Source organism: Poecilia formosa, unplaced genomic scaffold (assembly GCF_000485575.1).
Source record: "Poecilia formosa unplaced genomic scaffold, Poecilia_formosa-5.1.2 Scaffold86, whole genome shotgun sequence".
Taxonomy (NCBI): domain Eukaryota; kingdom Metazoa; phylum Chordata; class Actinopteri; order Cyprinodontiformes; family Poeciliidae; genus Poecilia; species Poecilia formosa.
Window position 1 is genome coordinate 103,671 of NW_006800025.1, and position 23,862 is coordinate 127,532.

The window sequence follows — 23,862 nt, forward strand, 5'->3', positions numbered from 1 at the left end:
ATGATTTGCCACCATATGTCACTAATGTCTTACAGAACAGAAAAGCAAAAATAGGCTTGCAGCTTTTCTTCAAGCTTTAAACACAGAATGAAACACTGAGACATTATTTCCATTTGCAAAAACCACTAAAAACATTTGCATCCATGCACTCAGTGAGTCAGAGAAACTTTGTGAAGTACTTAACACATGCAATTTGATATCCTGCAATTTAATATGGCATCTTTCAGTATCATGTCATTTGTTTTAAGATGAGGGATGAAAGTAGGGGATGTAATTAAAATCAAATCAGACAGTGGCTCACATAGTGAGTTGAACTGCATTGCTTCACGAGGACTGTACTTAAATCACACAATTATTTTCAATTTCTACTCTCAGATTTTTTTGAAGTCTTTCTAAAACCTTTGGAAAATAAGGGAGCAGTTGCTCAACTTGCCCAACTGTTTCAGTGCCTGTTTCTTCATCAGTAGCTGCATTTCTGTACAAATGTGTACAAAACTTTGTCATTATTTAGCTAATGTCAAAAAAAACCACACACAATTCTGCAATTCTGGTGTTTCCATTAAATACGAAATCCAATTAAATTTACATGTGAATAAGTTTTTTCACATAAGTCATTAAAATATGCAGTTCTTTGATCCTTCAACTTCTTCCTGTCATCTTCTTTTTTGTGGTTTGTGCCAATGGCAACATCTGGCTGTTGACCATGTGACTTGTGTGATGCAAAAAAAAAAAATGTTTGCATTGTTTTTATTTTAATTATGTAAAGCACTTTGAAATGCCTTGCTGCTGAAATGTGCTATACAAATACAATTTGATTGATTGATTGATTGATTGATTGATTGATTGATTGATTGATTGATTGATTGATTGATTGATTGCAGTTCTGCAAAACAACCCAATTTTGATACTGCTTTTTTAGCTCAAGACAACCCCTCAAAACGTGTTGCCCTGGGCAGTGAGCCATCTTGCAGTCATTTAAACTTGCCGCTGTTCAAGCCAGGAGTTCATTGAATATATAATTGTTGCGCTATATTGGCAGGCTTAGAGAGTTAAATAATATATTTTTTTGTTATTCTGAACTGGAAAGATGTTTTTATTCTCTTTAGACATGAACTGCCAAGTGAACAGGCTGGTAGAAGACAGTAGCAGACAAATGATTCATCTAACCCCGCGCCAAGAATTTTCTGAAAGTTTCTGCCCTTTTCCCAAACAGTTTCCATCGACCTGATTCTGAGCCACAAACTACATCACATGATTATATAATGATACAGAAGAAGCAGTCAAATTTTTTATTTTAATTATTATTATTATTTTGCTTATAGGTGGATGAAACATATTTTCAGTTTTTTTTAACTAAAAAGACGAATCAAATTGAGAAACGACATTCTTCAACATGTGGTCTTCATCTGGTGTGAAAGAGACACTAAATCATCAGCCTGAAGAAGATCCCAAAAGCCAACGGAGTCGTGGGAGGATGAAAAAAAAGCAAAGTGCATCGTGGAAACGGAAACCTGAAGGTTCAGTTCCAGGCTGCTTCTTTAGTACCGAGATACCCTAAGGGGGTGAGCTTTTTTTTATTTTGCACGCATTGATCATAAAAACCTATTTCCCAGCGAACAATCATGCAAAACGCTTGAAGGGACTCAAACAGGATGTCCAGCTTGTGCAACATCTCAGGTTTCAGTAGAGCCCTGGGAGAACGGTTCACGTTTGACAACTGGAGGAGAACCAGAATCATATTGATCTGCATCCATGGAAAGACAGAAATGTCCACACAGTCTCTCATTGCAGCACGTTTATGAGATGTTTCACAGAGGAGATTACTGTTTCACATCATGAGTCTTCTTTCCCAAATGCAATCACACCAACTGCAAATATTCATTGGCGATAGCTAAAAAAAGCTATTGGACAAGCACTTTACTTTTGGAGCCAAAAGAAACTCCAGCAACATTTGACTGTATATCTTAAGTAGCTGCAGGAATAAGATAATAAAAAAAAAGAAGTTTGTGTCCTTTCAACAAACCTGTTGATTTCATCGTTCAGAGCTGGTAGATGTTTCTGAGGGGACCAATCCCAGAGTGCCTCACGAGTTTACAAAGGTGTTGTGTTTCCTTATTGCTATTCCTGAACCTTTCTGAACCCAACAGCCTTGGATGCAATGGTGACATGACGCTCACACACTTCCTCTGCCCCTCAACAGTGATTCCTCTCCACTCTACAGCAGCAATCACTGAGGAAATGCTCTGCTGTGATGCTCTGTTGTGTGTTTGTGAACTGGATAATGCTGTGTGTGTGTGTGTGTGTGTGTGTCAGTACAAAAGAAAGGAAGTGACAGAACCATGTCTTACAGCCTGTCTGCTCATTGCATTATGTGCAGGGACAGGCCATGCATGTGTCTGCAGCACAGATCAGACAGAGAGAAGGGGAGGGAAAGGGGGAAATACCGCTTAACCAAACCTTGGAGTTCCACCAGGAGCCACTAAACGAGCTTTGAATCCAGCATTGTTGAATCTGTGAAGACTGAACAGGACAGAACAGAACAGTGGTTCCATTCACAGCGGTCTCCTTTTTTTCCCCTTGCCTGTGTCTAGAGTGGGTGTAAAAATGAGACAATATTTATTGCATCAAAAACGTGAAAACAGAAGAGAATGGATTTTTTATTCATTTATTTTTTTTTTTACAAAAGCAGTAAAGATCTTTTTACCTAACAGTTTGATATTTCTAAAAAAAAAAAAAAGAAAAAAGAAAAATCTTAGTATCACCATAAAGTACTTAAAGCAAATTTGTTTGGATTAAAGCTCACAGGGGCTCAGATTTTCCTAGTAGAGTTGCTTCATCTTTAGTTCTGGAGGAAACTGGTGAGATTTCCATCACCTGAGAGACACTGAAAGAATAAAGCCAGACTTTTAACTCAGTCTTACTTCTGTCACTTTTACTTTCCTGGCCGTGTAAATATTTGACTGAGCTGGACTGCTTTCAAAAACCCAAACAACAAAACAAACAAATACGTTCTATACTATTTGCTTTAGGGAAAAGAAAACACATAAAGTTGAGGTTGGGGAAAACCACACTATGTTAACTACAAACACACGTTGATAATAGTTCTAGAAACAGTCTGATTTTGGTTAAACACAAAAAAAGTTCTCACAGTGCTTTGGATAAGAAATTTCTGACTGAATTACAGTGAGTCATTTTATAATAGTAGGGTCGTTTATCATCTTTGCTTCAGTAAAACCTCATGTTTAAAGTCACGGAACAATAAAGCTCAGAGGAAACCCACTCTGACAGTCCTCAATAAACAAGCCTGAAGGTGCTGAAGAAAACTAAAATTTAAAAAAATGGGCTTTAGAGCTGGAATTATCTGCATTTGCATGTTCAACAAACATAACTTAAAAAAAAAAACTATGCAAATTTCACATGGTTTAAACCTGCAAATTGTATATATTAGTAAGTTTCTGTATTCGTATTCTTGTGTCTGAGACTGATTACAATACAATATTAAGACTTAATGCATTATTAGTACATTCAATTTCTGCCCATTTTTAAGTTGCCAATTTTGAGGTACTAGGATAAAAAAAATGATTTAAAAACATTTCATCCCATCTTAAATATCAATTTGTAATATTTAGACAAATTAATCTTACGTGGATTAGAAGATTAATGGGTTGTTCTATAGACATCACAGTTTATTGAATCTAGATTAACACCTCTTGACCCACTAAATTAGTAATCACATTTACACCACATATGTAGAAATGTCTAATTTCCTGGGATAGTTTTAGACCAAATATGTAATTGCAGTTTTCAAATTGTTTTTTAGTTTTTTGTTTGTTTGTTTGTTTGTTTGTTTTTTTATCTCTTAGGTCTTTTAAGTGTTGTCACCTTTAGTTCTTTCATTTTGTACTATCACTGCCTTGATTGGCACAGTTGGCAACATTAGATGGGCTTCCTACCTTATATTTATTCTATAAGACATTTTAGAGGTTCCTACATTTTTACATACATGTGTAAAAATAAAAGCTCATAAAATAGCACTTCTATGTTCTATTTTGGACATTTTTGGAGAGGATTTAGAACTGGTTCCTGTCAGGCTAGCTGTCAACTTTTTTCCTCAGTTTTGTGTTTTGTTTAACTGAAACAATTTTGACAGCTGTGCGAAACATGTATGACACTGACAGCTGATAATCTCTCTACAGAAACCTTCTTTAAAAAAGTCAAAAAGTAATTTTCCATGTTTTGTTTCTCTGTCAGACAGCAGTATTAGAATCACTAGTATAAATATTGATACAGCATCACGGTTAGCTGGCTAGCTGTAGCTAACATTAAGCCAGCAGGTTTCTCATCTTATGAAAACTCACAAGCGTGAGATCATCAATGTGGGCTCACAGTAGTGGATAAACAAAACAGTCAAGACCTAATGTTTTAATCAGAGGCAGTTAAGTGGAAAGAAAACCATTAACTTGAGGCTATCCTTTAAAAAGCTTTAATTAACATTGTGATTTTCTTTAAAAAAAAAAAAAGGTAAATCTCTCATTTCATAAAGAAATATCAGGATGCAACTTAGGTATTCAGAAAACAAGTAAGAGCAGAAAATATAGTAATTCTTAAAGTGAATTATTGATGATCCCATTCTACCTTCATAGATGCTACATAAGACAGGTTTTGGAAATCCTTCTCATCTTATGCAAAATATTATTTGAATCTATTTTGCATTAAGAGCAGAGCTCTCAGAAATGATTATTCTCAGCAAAGTAACAGAGTGTGAGAGGGAATCAAACCCAGACGGGTTTCTGGCACATTCAGTGTAGATGGGAGCAAAGCCAGGAAAAAAGATGTGATCACCAAACAGTTTTTCTTTGTTTGCAACTCGCAAAAATGTTGCCTGTTCTCAATTAGATGTAGCTTCCATTAATGCTGTTTATCAGGTTGAAGTACTGATTGTTGTCATGCTTGCTCTTAAAACTTTTTATTTTTGTTTCTTTTATGAACATTCAAATGGGTGTCATTATTTAACCAAAATCCTGTGACGTTTTGGAAACCTTCCTGTTTCATAAAATAAAAAAAAAATTTGAGGCCTCCAAAAATATGTTTCTGACATTTGGGTATTTTAAACATTCTGAGATAACTATTTTTGAGAAAGTTTCCAAGCAGTGATGAATGCACAAATGAGAAACTTGCCAGTTCAAAATATTATTTAATGTCAGATCAGTCTGAAAAAATTGGCAGTAACTGTTTTATTTCAAAACCAGTTCTTTGGCATCACAAGACGTCTCGCTAACGGAATACTTACCATCTCTGACTATTTTTTTTTAAACTGTGAAAGAAAGTCTGAAGGACATCCGTCATTTTGACACACACTCGACCACTTCATGCAGGCACGCAAACATTTTCAACTTTATACGCCAAGGCAACACGAATGACACTGAAAGAAGAGTGGTCAACATTTCCAGATAAAATTATTATTGAAGGAAAAATACAAGTGGTGCACTTCTGCATTTCAGCCTGTATGTGTAATTTTGACTGAGGATGTTTAGATAGAGCCTACTGAGCCCCCCCACCCCCCCAAAAAAAAAACACAGGTTTGTGTGACTGATTCTTGATCTAAAAAAGTAGCACTGAAGTTTCTGAATGCATCGTCAGAGATGCAAAATTGATAGAGAAGTCATGCTCAAGATGAATGAATAAACTGCCCATGCCCAGACACAGATCAACCAAGACAGACACATTATGAAGAACAAAAACGCTGGAAAAAACATATTTGCCTAAACAGCCATTTTCCAAAAACAACTGAGACTTTGAGTGTCCACAGTAATTAATTCAGCCTTCCTGCTGTCGCATGTACTTGATGTTTTTGTGACTAATAATTTGATCAACTCAAAGATTTCCCTGCAGACTAATTAAAGGTTGGCTCTAAGCACTGTCATTCACCTACAGGGACTTTACTTAATGATGCAAGTCTATTCTTGTTCTAGTGGCATGTTTGGTGCTCACAACTTCCAATCAGCTGCTGTTTGTGAAAGACTAGAAGTTTTAAAGCCGCTAAATTTTTTGTTGCTCATTTGAAATGTTGGGAGTTAAAGGCAAGTTGTTTTTGTAGCTTTGTTTAATTTCAATGACATTTAAACTGCTTCCAATTTTTGCTATGATCAGTGTTTATGATGTTATTCAAGTAGTGCAAGAGAAAATAGCAGTAAAGTGCCTTTTTCCATATTTCATGACGATAACTTGTGCCTCAAAATGTGCAAATATGAGTTAAAATATGCAACAAATTTGCAAAACCAATAAAGCAAAGGCTACTCAATGATATACATGAGTAGTCTTTGCTTTGTTACTTGCAACTAACAAATATCAATTCTGATTAAGCTTTGAATGAGCATTAATATTTATTAGCTGCAAACTTGAGCTAGTTTTTCAAAATGTTGTTGATCATATTTGCTTCAAAACAGGATTGTCATAATAGTGTGAATGCTGACTGTATGTTTTCTTATACTGATGGATTTGTTCAGCTAATATAAAGATGTATTTGTTTTCACATTTAGCCTCTTTAGACTGACTACTCACAGAAACAGGTTGGGGAGGAAAAATATCCAAGCCTTCTGACTTTTCAATAATTATTTAGTATTGAAATTTGTTGTATACAGTCCAAATTATTGAGCAACAGAAACTAAACTAATCAGTCTGTCATTACATCAGCAAATCAAAAGTACTGCTGCAAAAGACAAAGACAAAGAACAGAAGGGAAAAATAGGATAAAGGTCAAAATTAGTATAAAAGTTTCTCCTTTCCTGAAAGTACAGGAACAAACAATAATGACCACAAGGTACATTTCACTTTCCGCATTTGCGCCACACTCTATCACGTGTGACAGACACAGTAATTAGAATATTTTTTGTGCTCAGTTAAATGATTTTAGTTTCTCTGAGAATTTGTTCTTTGGCGAAACTGGCAACAACAAGAATCCCTTTTAGTGTGTTTCGTCATGCGCGGTCTTTTTGTGGACCACAAGCAAAGAGCCTCCCAATAATATTATGTATTGACAGCACAGGAAGACAATCATTTTAATAAATGGTATCATAACCACAGAAATAAACCAGATGGCTTTATGTCCACATGAGACAGAAGAAAAATATGTATACACGGCATTTAGAGTCACATATTGAATGTAATATGAAACAATTAACCAAAATAATGGTCTGACATAGCAAGAGGATCGAGCACCTCAAATTATGGAGAGTAGCGCTTGCTTCATGCAGCCATATGACAACAATTAAAGTGTGTTTTACTCCTACAAGCTGCAGCTGAAGCCTTTGCAGACATTTCAGTCATCAGCAGCCAACTCGAGGCTATATGAGGTCAAGGCGACTAAGCTGAAGGGACAGAGGGAGGTAAATAGTTCCTGGCACTGAAGAATATTGAATAAATTTTTTGTTTTTTGTTTTTTATGAGACTAAAAGACTGTTGAGAAAATATTGTATGAGTTTTCAATGCTGCAGTTTATTTTTCACAAAAGATCCAATCTGGCAGACCTCAAACAAGCAGTTTATTCAGAACAGATTTTATTTTCTCTGATGACTAAAAAGATGATTGTTTAGTTTGCTTCTCCATCCAGTCTTCATCTTCTGCTTACTGCTAAACTCCTGTCTGGAGTGTACATCTTTATCCTACATGACTGCAAATCTACTTTTGATGACTTCTTGTGGTTTTTCTTCGTCTTCTTCTGATGAACCTAGAAATTAGTTTGGCAAATTTATAAGGTTTTTATTGTAATGAAGGACTTCCAGCATTGACGTGATGTTTACAGACCATTTTACAAATATGTCTTGAGGGTGGCTCTTTCAACTGACTGAGTCAGCAAGAACTGATGTTACTTTCACCCCAGTTGCAACTTGTGCTCCTGCATAGTTCAGCAGATCTCCCTGCATCCCGTTAGACCCTACATGTGGGTTTGCGACCATCTGGGTGCTGGATCTTTCAATTGGCTGTAAATGTCTGGGAAGAAATGAGAATGAGCAAGATTTTCCGTTTCTACACCAGCTACTGTTGACATGTGCTCACATGCCTTTAAGAAGAGAGCTTTACTGTTCTGCTACAGCTGTTAAACAGGAAACAGTCAAAGGCCGAGGCTGTGACACAGAGCTTGACTTTAATTTTATTACAAAATATTTTCAAGTAGGACATGAATTGAAAGGAGTACCTGTGCAGAGCAAGTTTTCCTCAAAACACGGCAAGCATCAGTCATACTGAGCAATTACAGCCTGTAAAATTTTTTACTCATGTCAATTTAGTTTTAGTTGCTGGAAAGGTGGTCAGGTTAAGTGCTCACTTTGAAGCCGAGGTGGGCACTTGATGTTCATGCCGCTGATTTAAGTAAAAGAATAATGGTAAGAATTGGTTTTGTGAATGAATGTGTTCACGAGCATTTTTTCATCTCAGTGCCTTTAATTTTTTTTTTTTTTTTTTTGGAGAAGTTTAAACTAGCAACGTTAGTTTTTACATGATGAATTTTAACCGAGCACACACAGGTCTCATTGCTGTCACTAAACAGAAACGCCGAGAAAAGCTTTTACTTCTTAAAGTCTAAGCAATTTGCAACATTTCTCCTGAAAGTAGGAGGTTGCAGAGTATGGAGTCTGTTCGTATATCTAGGTGTAGTTCTGGCCATTATGCACATGCATCTACCTTTTTGTTGATCTGCTGGTGAAAATATATATATATGTGCCTCTTCTCTTGCTTTGCAATTAGAATAAACTGAAGGTTCGTGTCCTAACTGTCAAAACCTTTCATACCGAGTTGTTTTTGCAGCCTGGTACAACTGTTGCTGTGTGAGAGCCTGCTGCTGGCAGGGAGTGAGTCCAGCTGAATATTAGCAGGCACAACAGAGAACATGTTGTTATTTCTGACTTTGATTTCTGGTCAAAACAGGAGGACCGACGTCTTTCGCGTTGAGCTCCTCTGCTGAGAATGTTATTAAAGCAGAACACCAAAGTGGTTGTACTTTGAACAGAAAGTCAAAGAAATTGCGCATTTTATTTCTTATATTAACTGATGAATAAATGAAAATGAGCTCCTACGATGAATGCCACTTAAAATATTGCTTTGATGAACTACGCAAATTAATTGCATCTTAATCTGTGAAAAAGGAAGTGGTTAAGTTAAGGGTGGACCTGCCTGGAAATCTGTCAGTGACTATAAATGAAACAGAGGCGTTTAAGCAAATACTTATTTTTACAAATATAAACTGTAAAGCCACTATAGCCAAATTTAAATGTTGCTGAGGCCAATCAAATTAAGGAGTGTTTAAGGAAGTAAGTGGAGAGAATCTACATAGGTCTGTGGTGAAGGACACTGAATACACCAACGCTTTTCTTTATGAGCGTATTTGTATCGAGGTATTCAACTTCATTACTTGCTTTGTCTGTTTTTCATGGCTGTAACAGTGAAATACTTTTGTCTTTTAACTAATAAGACTAACTTATATGTATGGTATATATATGGATTATTTGGGCTGTAACAAACATTCAATTCAGTTTCATTTCAGTTGGGTTTATTTATATTTCTCCAATTCAAAACAAATGTTCAACCTTGAATTCATGTCAAATCCTCTTTTACAAGTATGTAAAGTTACAATGTTCAATTCTTATTTCCCCTGCTCTCAGTGAGTGTGTGTGTGTGTGTGTGTGTGTGAATGGATCTGCGCGCGTGTGTCCTTACCTACTTTTTAAACAAATGCAGTCAGTATTATCTTTAGAGCAAGACAGTGTTTTTGATAATAAACCCTCTTATTTGACTGTTAACTGTCAACATCTGAGAAGAGCTCCATAGAGAGGATTAAAGGCACACAGGTGTCAAACTGTTCTTTCTCTGTTAAAGCATGCTTAGTTGATGCTTCATCAACTAAGCATGCTTTCTTTTTTTTTTTTTTAGCAAAATCTCTAATAACCAAATACTCCTGTCTTGACGACAAATGGAAAAAGTAATTTGTTTAGATGATATTGACTTAAGCGAGACTTCAAGCACTGACCTGCGTGTCGTGTTAGAAAAACATCCAGGTCCTGAAACCAAAGTACAAGAAGCTAAAACTGACCGTGTTTGCACCTGCAAAAGTAACTACATTTTCCAGACAAAGCCTGGAGAATCATACACTACTAAAAATATCTTGCTGTCAAAAAGTTTCCATTTTCTGGCCAGAAGTAATGTCAACCTTTAGGGCTCAAGGTGAACTCAATGGACAGCAGCAGCTCAGGGTAACATAGTACTCTATGACCAACTCTGGTGTTCTTGTGGACGTGCCTTTTTTATTTAGTGTATGCTTATATGCTAAACAGTGTTAGAAATATGACATAATAACAAACATAATTAGCATGCAAGTTGTTTTTTTCCCACAAATTCACTAATTTTGGAAGTTCAAAAGCAGTCTTTTATCCCTCCACTTACTCATAGCCTTTCTGCAGGGGATGCTAAATGCATAAGGAACAAGTTTATTCTGAAGATTTTTCTTTTATGCAATTGGGTGAAATTTATTGTTTTGTTGTCAAGTTTTTGGATCCCTGATGTTTGATACCATTGTCCTTCATAAAAACCTCTACATCAGCTTGAAGTATTTACTTTTTTTTTGTAGAGCTAGTTAAAGTGAAGAACAGCACCAGTAGCATCTGCCTTTGTTTAGAAAGACTTGAGATTCATTTGTATTTCTTCCAAACTCCAAGGGAGGGCTGCTGTTTTCATGCAGTGTGTTGTGCAACATTTGAAAAAGCAAAAAGCAGCTACAAGATTATTTGATCTTTCTCATTGAACACAGCAGCAGGATTACATAGCATGAAAAATGGCTCCACCACAATTTAAAAAAAAATTCCCCAAAAGGCGTAAGAAAAAAAAACCAAAACTAAAACAAACAAAAGTCTGGGGAAAAAAAAAAAAAAAAACAACATGTTCGTTTAATCTCTTACTTTAATTTTTGTACAACAATCCTAGTTGTTTTATTTTGTCCTGGCTCCAAATAATTTGCAGCCCCCCACCCCCCAAAGATTAATTTATGCAAATGTCTTCCAGACTCTTAAATATATAAATGTATTAACACAGTGCATCACAACTGATCAGTTTGGGCAGTGTGATGCACTGTGCACAATAAATAACAAGGATATACTTTCCTGAGATGTTACTGCTGGGTTTGAACAAGGCATGAGGTCACCAAGATCAAAGCTTGGTGTATGTTTGTTTTCCCCAAGGAGAAATACAGCTGGTAGTAATAAATTAACGCTAAAACATAAACAGTATTGCACATACTATCACACATGTATGCACGCTTCATAATAAGAACATAAACAGGAGCGAGAAACCCTGTTATGTTTCCAGTGGCCCATGGGAATGCTAACTGTAAGCAAAACTGTTGACAGCCTGTAGTACTGAGTGACATCTTAGAAAGATAAGACACTGTTGGTTGGGTGGATTAGCATGCATGCTAAATTTACAAATGCACATAGAAGGCATGGTGATGATGCTTCACCTGTATGTTTTATTTTCCCTTTATTTGATGAGAGTCTTTCTTTCTTTCTCCTCTGACATGCTCAGGTTTGTGGAGAGTAGCTGGGGCGAGGTGAGGCTGGGTTATTTTTTTTTTTCCTGAAGTAACAACATGACGAACTGCCCCTCAGTGGGACCAAGCCAAGGTGCAGATGGCTCACAGGAGAGTGGCAGCCTCAGCTGCTCTCTTTCATGCAAACCATCCTTTGGGCATTTTGTTGTCCTGAGGGACACTTCCTGTGGATTTGAGAAGGTGAAACTTCAATGAGGTTAGTGTGTTTTTTTTTTGTTTGCTTGTTTGTTTGTTTGTTTAATGTGGACCAGAAATACCCCGGGCATGATTCATAAGCACGAGGATCCAAATCTGGAAAAGGCAAATAGAGGACCTGTTTTTGATGCCTTAGAGGTGATTAAAGCATGCATGCTCCAAAGGAAACACATTACCACTTTAAGAAAATAAGATCCCGCTTTTGATCCGATGATTTGAACCTGCTGTTTATTTAGTCAGTCAGGTTTGGCTCAAATCCTGTTCTCTAGTTTATGAAATGTTATGGAAGATGACATGTGTTAGCATTATGTGACCTTAAACCTTCAGTTTACTTCCTGCCACCTCTGGTTGTTTGCATGGCTCTACCACCTGCTGTCCCCGCTGTGGAGTTCAGTTACAAACGAAGCTGCATTAAATCAATTCCCATTAAAGATAGAAAACTGGCACCAACCACCAGCCAGCCCACTATTTTCGAAATAGCTTGTTTGGCAGTTCATGCCTCCCATCTATTTGGCTCTCATTTTTAGCACAAAACTTTCCAAATCCCCCAGGTACTGATTCATCAAAACCACATTATTGGAAACCTGACCAATGATCTCCCTTATGACGCGGGATGCTCTTATATGTAACCTCATCTAAGTGTGCTGCCGGGCTACATGAATGAGAAACAGACAGGAGGAGTCTGTCTTCCTTTTGAGACTGCTGCTCTTTTTCATATGAGTAAAACAAAAAAAAACAAAAAATGGGATAGTTGCAGCCTCCTGAAAGGGTGACAGAAACAGGAAAAACAATCAGCTTAATGTGTGGTCAGTGTGGTCAGAGGAGTTTTAAGTCAAGTAACAAAAACTTTCAGCCAGAGACTCATTTTACCAAAGTGCACCACAGAGATCCACAGAAAGTCATTTCTGCCTGTTGCTATCAGGCTTTACAATGCCCAAGTCTGTGCTAATTGATCAACATTTTTTCTGTGCTCTTTAATAGGTTATTTATTGATTAATATATTTCATATGATTGCTTGTTATTTATTTGTTTATATCTAGTCATTTTTTGAACTTATCAGTTTTATGTATATACATATATATTACAAACTTTGTATTTATTACCTAAGACAAAGTAGCTTTCAACAAATAAGCAATTTCCCCTTGGGGATCAATAAAGTCTATTCTATTCTATTCTATTCTATTCTATTCTATTCTATTCTATTGTGAACCTGATTGTTATGCAGGGAGGTGTGGTGTGGGAAGAGAAGTCAGTCAATTTTGGCTGTACAGCAATCATCAATCACCTCAGCCTCCCAAAGTGGGGGGCAAAAAGGCAAACAAAGTTACCTTTCACATACACAATGTAAACACTAACAATTATTTATTAATATTAAAATATCAGGCAAACATTTTACAACTGCACAATGAATAAAAGATGTTATTATTTTTCCTACTTTAAGTTCCAACCAATCAATCTAGCTCTCATCACTGCATATCTATAAATGAACTGGGTTTGTGGCAGGCCTCCTCTGTAGCAGGGTTCCAAGATGGCTGCCACGAAAGACACACCCACAAGGTAAGAAACATTTCAACCACACACAAAAGGTTCATTTACACACTCTAGAACTAAGGTTAGAGAAAAACCCCTTGCTTCTTCATCACTGATGGAAAATATTAATCCATTTTATACTGACCCACTTCATTTGGTCACAAATGATAAACATGCAGATTACATCACAGAAGTTTGATACATTTGGGTATGTGGAAATGCTTGCTGAAGTTCAAACTGAGAGAAAAATATCTGTGTGGGTTAAGACGCCTCTATGTCTGAGGTTGGATGATAGAAAGGCAACAGCAGCTCAACCACCGGCTACAATCAAGGTATGCGGAATATCATTTCTGAAATCCACACCCAAAGTTATTTTATTAGCTAATAAAAAATCAACTTACACAACCTCGCCAAAATTGGACCAAACAAATTGGAAAGGGTGACCTGCTTTTTTAAAATCACGGTTTAAGTTGAGACATTCAAATAGCCTGGAGCCAGCCTGCCTTGTATTAAGTGTTCAGACTGGAGGTGGTGTAGTGGTGTGGGGGACATTTTCTTGGACACTTTAGAGTCACAGAACATAATCTTGTTTGATATATCCCATGAAGAATTAAGGATGTTCTAGGAGGAAAAAGGAGTCAAATCTGGAACTAGCAGATGCAGTAAAAACATTTAACCCAAACATTACCCGTTTAGTCTAAAATCCAGATTTGGCTTACCTTGTAAGCCACCAGGCTATGAGTGGTAGCAGCTTGAGTTTTAGACAATTCCTAGTGTTGAATCACATTCATATGTCACATGACTCACTGATGCCTCTTTTTGCCAAACATTCTACATTTTATTAGCTAAATGTGTGTTTGTTGCACTTTAGTACACAAACAATGTCAGTTCAACTCCTGTGACTTCACCCTATCATTTCGATTTGCTCTAAGTGGGGATGTTGCATCCAAAAGACGCAGGGAAACCCCATGAGCTGTCTTTGATGCAGCTTTAGATTTTCTGCAGTTTCACTCTGATGAAATAAAAACAAACTTTGAAACATAAGTTTCCATGAAAGAAGCTGGACTGAACAGTGGACATGTGCTTTCAATACAAAAGACATCTTTAAAACACATAAGCTTTATTGTTCTGAAACACAGTGTGTGTGTGTGTTGGGTTGTTTATTTGGGTTATAGAAGTTTTCTGTTCTATGTCACATTAAAACAAACCAGAATTCTCTGCATAAGTTCTTGTCATGAAATTATCTGTATCTCGGTGGTTTTACTTTTATTGATTTAAGCAACTACCATTTGAACATGTGACATAATGTCAAAAATATTTACTGCATAGTGCCATAATACTACGGCCATGTCTCTATATCTAATGTAATTTTAAGGGATTAAAATATTATTGTCAGTTTAGTCTTAGATACACAGAGTAATATATCTCAATCATTTATCAAAAAAATGTAAAATAAAACTCAAATATTTCATGAAACTAGAATTTTCATGCGTAAATATTATGCTATCATCTACACAACAGTAGGAAAAACTGTCAGATGTTGTTGTCCAGCAGAGTATCATTAACAAAAGAAAGTGTCATTTAGCAATGACTAAAGAAATTGCTAAAGAAAGTGGTTTAGAGTGCTAAATCTAAACCATATTAAACATATTAGTTAAAGGTTGAGTGGAATGAAAAAGAGTGCTTGGATGGGATAATTGCAGCTCACACAGAGGCATAGCCAAGACATTGGCTACAATTGTCCCCTTGTTTGCGCAAGGGGATACAGTTCTGTATCTGAGACCATATTAAAACTTTATGTCCTGGACTAAAGAGGAAACACCTGAAATGGTGCTATGCAGTTCTTTTATACCACATTTATTCATTTTTGCATTTCATTTGGAAGTTAAGATTTCAGAGTTTGGAGGAAGACTGGAGAGGCATGGGATTCACATTGCCTGAAGTCAAGTTTCCACAGTAAGTGGTGATTTAAGGAGCCCTGTCATGTCTCGGTGTCCAAAGTCAGTCTGGCCTTCGACCTAGAAATATTAGAAGATTCATGTTTTCTTCTGCCGACAGAATTTATGGCAATACTGTTTGCATTTTACAGCAGGAGATGGTACTTTTCCACACTGCAAAAACTACCAGTAGTTGGTTTAATGTGCTTAACTGGGTAACAAACTTACCTGGCCTAAGCTTTATAGAAAAACTATGTGGTGTTCTCAAAAATAAGATGAGAGACACCAAACCAAAAGAATGCAGATGAGCTGAAGATCACTGTTAAAGAAGCCTGGATTTCTTCAACAGGTCATACGCTCATCCATGCATGTCATGATACACTTATGGAGTAAATCACTCTAAAGCAGCCCTACCCAAGAATTAAAGTCACATATTGTACAGTAACAAACATGTTTTTCAGAAGGCCTACAGTTCTGTATTATTAATCTTTTTCTTTATAATTTGCCTTTGGGAAATTACTTACATAATTTGCCTTTGGGAAATTACTTGCATAATTTCCCAAGAAATTTCATGTTGAGTCTCTATTAGCTGCAAGCCATAACCATTGACACAAATAAACACTTAAAATATGTCTGTCTTTGTCCCAGGACTGTATAATTTACTAGTTTCAACTTAATGAAATTCCTTAAAGAAATGCAGTTTTTATTAAAATTTTACTCTGTTTAGATGCATCTGTATGAAATATCCTAATTTCTTCAACTGGGATGTGGGGTATCCCAAAATCTACTACCATTACTGTACCTGCCTGTAATGTAAGAGCGGACACATTTTAACCAGTTCAGCATTGGCATAGGCTGGTAAAAACCTGCGCCTTGTTCCATGCATTTTGTTTTGCTCAGTTGGTCTGGACTGTCAACTATTGGGAAAGTCTTGCTTGCAGTTGAGGTTTTAAATTTTATCCAATTGCTAACGTTTGTCCATAATCTATATACTGCTCTAGTTTGATGCTATGAAGCTTACCGGAAATAACCTGCTCTAAACAACCTTCTTCTGCTGCAAAGAGAGAAGCGCCAAGTGACTGCTGAACAAAGTGACTGTTAATGTTAATTCAATATTTGGAAGTGTGGCCAGCACAGACTGAACATCTTTGTTCACTTCCTCTGTAGCAGGCCTGCTAAAACTGCAGGTGGACTACAATTTTAAAACAGAGCAGAAAAAAACAACTTTTCTTTCTGTGCACTGATTGTAGAAATTCCAATCCAAATCAATGAAGCAAGTCTAAGCTGGATAGAGTGATTTTTATCAAGCGGAACTGTGCAGGAAGGCAATCGCCAGTCCAGCAGTGTCCAAGCTTAAGCTTGAGAACTTTTTATCTTTCTTCATTTCCCTACTAAACACATCTCATCCTGTCTCATAATCTGAGTTCATGATAAATCTTCTGCACCCATAAAAAGTTCTTTGGTTCCCACCTTTCTACCTTCTTGCTGACACTAGAAACATCAAGAAGGCGATAATAGGTTCCAGGCAGGGGTCATGGAGCCCCTCTGGGGCACAGGCAGCTGTCATGCCTACATGTTCATCTTCTCAGGCTTAGTTGGGTCTGCTGTGTTGACAACAAAGAGGAGAAGATGGGAGAGACACAGGAGAGGTGTCCGATAACCTGACATTTATGGTTACACTACAGGACAGTGCAGAGATTGATGGCATAGCGAGTGTCTTTTCACTTTACAGTCAAATAGGAACATTTATATAAGGAAATTGCTGGATAAGAAAGGATGTAACAGAGTGGATTGTATATTGAATCCTAAAATATAATGACCGTAAACACTTCTTGGATTTGACAGGTATAATAGTGCAGCTGGATTTATGGCTGCTGAAAACAATCTTCTTCCATGAACCAGTTTTACTGAGTGATCTCTGACAACCAGTGGCTTGCCAACAGAAATCCGTTTTCCCTTTAAGAAACTGATGAAGTGTAATCCACTAACACTAAGCTCTACTTAAAATTCTTCCAATTTTGATCTGCTAATCAACATGGCGAGACAGAGTTTAATACTTTGTTAAATATCAGTGCCATATATACGCCTAAAAATCTAATTAAACATGTTAAATAAGTATAAAATGGTCTATGCTTATAAGTATGCCCCATTTGTGTAGAATAATGTAAATGTGCAGTGCACTACAGGAAGTTGTCTACTTGCCAGCAGAATGCAAGTTGTGCAAAGCAGAGCTCTCCTTTACACGTAGCATTTACACATAGCGCTGTTGCAATGCATGTGTATCTAAAACACATCCAATGGAGCTATGTGCCCACTCCAGACAGGTACACTTAACACATGGGGATTACTGCCGTGTGCCGCATAATTTTACATGCGTCAGATTTCACTCATCACTCTTTGGACAAGTCACCCTATGGTGGACAGAGACAGAACAGATCAATGGATAAAACAGATTTTAGCTGTCAGTAGTTTCATTGTTAGAACCTGTGGCACTTGCAGAAAAAATAAACTAAGATTGTGTAATTTTACTTTTCTTTTGTTTTACCTTCTGAGACTGCAAAGTCTCATATTCTGTTTTTATATTGTTTTGTTCTTAATATGCCAGCTTCCATGTATCTTTAAACTACTGCTGCCACACCTTAATTTCCCAACTGGGATATTTCTATTCCATTCTATTTTATTGTATTCTATTAACTTTTATAGAAGAGTGTACCTGTGAGTCAGCCGTGAAGTAATTTTATTTTATTATATTTCATTATCTTTAGTGCGTGCTTGTATTTGTTTTTCAATTTGATGTTAATAAAAATACATTTTATCACCGAAGGACAAATAAAGGATCATTCTATACTGGAATAAATTGTTTCAAAACAAAAATCTGGAACATGCAAAACATATTTATTTTACGATGTAAACAAGGATCTGCTCCGGGCAGATGAATTCCAGCAGCAACCCAACAGTAGAAGGTAGTTACCACTGGTTTGTTTTGTTGTCTCACTGTTTAGCACCAGGCTGAGTTGTAAGCTGATTGATATTTTTCTGTGTTAACTTGCACCGCAGCAAGACAGATCATCGCAGGAATCAAATGTTTTTAAGTGGCTCTAAGTGGCTGGATTTCTCCAAAATACTCTTATGAGGAGTTCTCAGAATAAAAGTCAATGGACTTTTTTTTTTTTTTAAAAAAAAACAGATTAAAGATAGAAAATCTTAGAAAACAGTATTCTTGAGAATGGACTATTACTAAACATAAAACATTTTTTTTCCATCAAAAAGTAATACTGCGCATTATTTTCCAATGACATTTTATTCTGATTTTTTACTGTGTATATTTGGACATTTGCTTAGAAACATAAAACAATATTTACTCCACAACTGACTCAAGTAGATCCAAACAGTGATTCACATTTGAACTCCAGAACTCTTTTCCACAAATAATAAAAAGCTAGTTTCTCTCTCTTTTTTCTTTTACAGGAGGTCCAGCCCTTCTTTAATGGACCTTTTAACCTAAAACAAGCATTTGTGAAAATGTATTTTGCAGGTGACGGAAGTTGATTTACAGGTTTTGCAGTACATGCAGACTGAGGTACAACTGAGTTTGGAACTAATGTGGGATTTGACACGGATTCATCCTGTTGTGCAATTCTGAACTAGGCCCTGTATTTTCAATAGCTGTGATATTATATGCGCCATACAAAAGGAACCATATGGTAATCCAATTTATGGGATATTCTGATATCCTAAAAAAATAGCAGCAAATATACAAGATGTGTTTTTTTTTTGTTTTTTTTTTGTTTTTTTTTACTGAATTTAATAAAATCACAACCATATGGGTTTCATCAGGTAATACTGCATTGCAAAAACACAAAAAGTATATTTGGTTTAGTTTTTAAGTTTTTAGTGCCAATATTTTAGTACACTTGAAATGAGACAAAACTAACAACCAACTTTTTAGCAAGATATAGGAACTTGTTTTAAGTTAATAATTCCTTAACGTTGATAAAAAAATAAAAAGCTAAAACACGCTACTGCATCTTGCTAAAAAATTACTCTTGAGTTAGCTTTGTCTTATTGCCACGTGTACCAAGTTATTTACACTTGAAACCAGACAAAATACTTGGTCAGATTTTGTGTTTTTGCAGTGTGTGAAAAACTTGCAAAGAATAGTTTGTCACAGTGATTTTCCTTAGTCAATATATATCATGTTCAATGAAAAGCTCCCAAAATTAAATAAACACACATAGGTAAAGCAAAAATCTTTTGTGTTGCCTTAAAAAGTGTATCAGTAACACATTACTGTTGATCTTCCACAGTCCTTCACCTCAGGGGATTTAAAGTGCAGTTATTAGAACCAGTGTTGAAGGTCTGTGTGTTCAGGCATGCTAGCAATGAGACAGATAGCTCAACAGGTGGGGAGGTTATAAAAGTGGGGGCACTCTGAACTCTTTTATCCAGGCACAGAGGGAGAAAGTGGTGTCAAAGGGATTACCCAAAATAGCCCAGCCGGTGTCTTGACAACAGCGATATGATGCAGAGTTACGTGAGAGATGGATGGGAAGAAGGCAAAAGGCATGTTCCAAAGCAGAACCGTCCCATGTCAGGCTTTCAGCAGATATGAACAAGGGGTTGCATGAAAGGAATATGCTTAGTTTCAATGCAGAGACATTTAAATGTTTTGGGTATATGCAGGACCTTTTGAAAGTATAGATATTCCTTTAACTTTTAGTCACATTACAACTACAATGTGCAAAATATTATTTCAAAGATATTTTATATGATAGACACAAAGTAAAGCATACTAGCAAAAAAAAAGTACATGGTTTACATTTTTCTTAACTAAATCTGAAAAGTGTGATGTGCAGCATATGTTTGTTTTCCTGGGTGTGTGATTAAATTACAGTATAAATATAGCTGTTAGAAAACATTTAAGAGAAACAACAACGACAGCTGTTAAAAGCATTGTTGGATATTAAGGTACTTCTAAGACTTTTTGATCCACACACAAAATATAAATGCGTTGTTGAACAAATGTATTGATCCGGTGGTTGGAGAATGAATAGAAAGGCATTCCACACTTTTCAGATTTTGAAACTCATTTGTAATGGGACAAAAACTAAAAAATAAAGTTTGAAGTATATCTGAGACAGGCTGGTGGTCATTAGTAATAACAGATGTTTTTCAGAGGTGGTTTACTTTTGGGGGGTGGGGGGCACAGTGTTAAACAGTTTAATTGTTTCACTGCTGCATTGAAAACTGACATGGAATGTTTCCCTTTTTTAATATTTAGTAAAACAAAATGATCTTATGGGATGCCCAATGGTTAAACATAAGCGAATTAAGCTCTTATCCAAAAAAGAACACCAGGAACATGCATGAAATGTTCAGCATTTCTGTAGTTCTCACTTTTGCTTCATTATCCAACACAAAATGACAAATACACATTGTGTTTTACTTCAGCTTGTTTAATATGTGCACAAACAAAGCAGGTGGGTAGTATGTGAAGTATATCTTATTGAAATATGTTGTCATTAAACTATTTAACTACTGGCATTATCCTTTTGAAAATGTACTTGACAGTATTATTCAAATGATGATAAGCCAGATTTCAAATATTATATTCAAATATTATAACATCACATGTAAAGCTAAGGTCTAACTAATGCTCAGCTTCACCTCTTTTCTCATCTTTTACATTTTTGGACAACTCTGGTGGGGTTTTTTTTCATTAGTTTCCTAGAAGTACTACTGTACACTTTTGTGCTGAACAGGAAGCAGCTGGGAGTTAAAAGCGTAACTCTTCTAATATTCATAATTTCCAATATACACTACTGCAGCTTGTATGTTACCGATTTATGTTGAGTTGTTTCCTTAAACTTCAGGGGGAAAGCAACATTTATGACAGTTTCTAAAAGGAAAAACTGAGGGCACTATTTACAGAGTACATTATGAGTTCAATGAGTCATTTATGTTCCTATGTATTTTACAGCCATTAAAGTGTTTACAGTATTCTACCAAAATAATCACAAATATTGGTCTGATTAATTTTTGGTTCAAATAAAGCTAAAATGTAATAGCCATAGACAGGAACTACAGTTTTTTTTATTGTTCTTTCAAATCTAGTAAAGTTGTTGTTCAGTATGTAATATTTCAATATGCAAATCTGAATGGAGAAAGTCTGGTTAATTTGGCAATTATGAATGTGGTTTTGATCTCCAGGTTTTCATTAACTAGTCGTAGGAAAAGTACTTTACACAATATAAACATCACACAGCAACCAATCATGAAACAAGCAATTACATTTTGGCAAATGCCATTATCAAAATCATCAAAAATAACCATCATAAATTATACACCAAATATAATGATATTTGAGTTATTATGAATTTAAGGTATCTCTAAACAGGTGGCGGGCTAGCTTTGATTTAAAGGAGCTCAATGTTTCGGCCGTTTTGCAGTTTTCTGAAAGTTTGTTTCAGATTAGAGGAGCATACAAAACGAAATGCTGCTTCTCCATGTTTAGTTCTGGTTCTGGGGAAGCAGACCAGACTAAAACCAGAAGATCTGAGAGGTCTGGAAAGTGGATACAACAACTACAGGTCTTAAATGTAATTTGGTGGTAAGCCATTTAGTGATTTATGAAATAACAGAAGTATTTTAAAATCTGTTCTCTGAGCCTGTGTAGATACCTTAGAACTGCAATTTGTTTATCTGTTTAGCTGGAAAACGTTAGCCAGTACAGTTGTATACTCTGTAATATAACACCACTGTCTGTCCTCTAACTGAAAAAAATTCTTTCTAATTTCTTTCAGTATTTTTTTCCCAGGAAGATTAACTTCCTCGGAAAGTTAATCCCAGGACATATATCTTGTCAAATGTCAACCTCTACGCAAAGGCCATGAAAGAAACTGATTTCCATTGCAAATGCTCACTAGACAGAGGAAACTGAAACTCTTTCACCTGCCTTTTGTGTAGGAAAAAAACTGTCCAGCTTGGCCATTCAAATAAGTTTGCTATATTCTATCTACTGTTCACGTCACATCTAAGCAGAAAAGGGAATAGTCTTTCCTAAATAATTATAAACGGGTAAAACATATTGTAATGGTCCTACAAAAATAGAAGAACATGCATAAGCTGCATGGAAGTTAACAGCCAGACCATGAAGCGACAATGGCTAATGGTCAGTTCTCTCCAGTCAATCTTTCTGCGTGTTAAATAATTAGCTTCAGCTGTTTTCGCCATGTTTGAACCAAAATAAGGAGAGAGTTTATGACTCCAGATACATGTCAATTTTGTCTCAGTATTTTAAGCTTCATTTTATAAATTAAAATTCAAGCTGGAGACATCACTACATTTTTGCTGTGTGAACATTAGGTTCTGTGGCAGTGCTGGAATTTAGCTTTCCAAACAGAATCTCATTGCCCTTTGACAGTTTTTACAGTTATTTTCATTCTGGTCATTTATTTTCAAGAATGACAGAATTGTAGAAAGTATAATGGAAGACGCATTTGAAAACTATACAACATGTAGACATTTTCAATGATAATTGATTTTTGTCAAAAGTTCAGAAATCTTTGTTGCAAATTTTACAACATTCCAGTAAATGAATGGTTTGGTGCTTCAACTTATAGTAGTTTCTCCATTCAGCTGCTTATGAAGCAAAGGGCCACAACTACATGCAACCAGCAGTGTGGCTCTGGGTACCTCCTTTAGCTGGGCTCACATCAGCTCAGCTTCTGTTCTTACTAATTTTACTGCATCTCTGCATGGTGTTACTTCTGTGGTACTGTTGAAATGTTAAAGGAGCCCAGATTGCTAACTGCAGTCTTGAACCCTCTGCCTTGTCGGGTCTTCTGTCTCATCTTTCTCTTGATGACACTCTACAGTTTATAGTTTACTGTCCAGTCAAGCACAATGATACCATGGTTATGAACCATGGAATTGGTACTACTGGCAGTGTAGACAGGTGCTAAGTCCAACTGGAAAAGGAAATAAGCATGCAGAGCTCTCAGATTTCTTAGTAGACCTATTTTGGATTTAATAAAACTCAGAGGACAAAGATGGAGAGGCTACCCAAAATCATAGCTGTTTATACCAACATTACAATACCTATCTCTAGCATCTTACATTTTTTGGCTTTCCGCCTCAATCTTAAATGCAGAATTTGCGTTCCTATTTTTAATGAAAACATACAATCTGATCAGTTCAGGGTGTACTCCACCTCTTGCCCAATGACCTCTTGACCGCCTTTCTCCATACCGGTATATAAAACGAATGGATGGAACAGTCATTGTATATTTATTTAAAAGTATTTTATGGTTTTATTGAAGCGCTGACTCAATGCAGTGACTGACTGACTCACTCACTCACTCACTCACTCACTCAATTTTCAAAGAAATGTATGGGGATACAACATTATGCACAGCCTGCTTATTTAACAGCCTTAGCATGTGAAGTGTCTCGGTGACTTATGGACACTGTAAAGTCACCAGCTTTCTCTATTGTGATAGTCATAGCATGACTTCTTTGTATCCAGAATCATTTTTCATATCAGTCTTATTTAATATTCATCTGGGAACCTGAGTTTTGGGTCTTCAACAGCTGTCATACAGAATG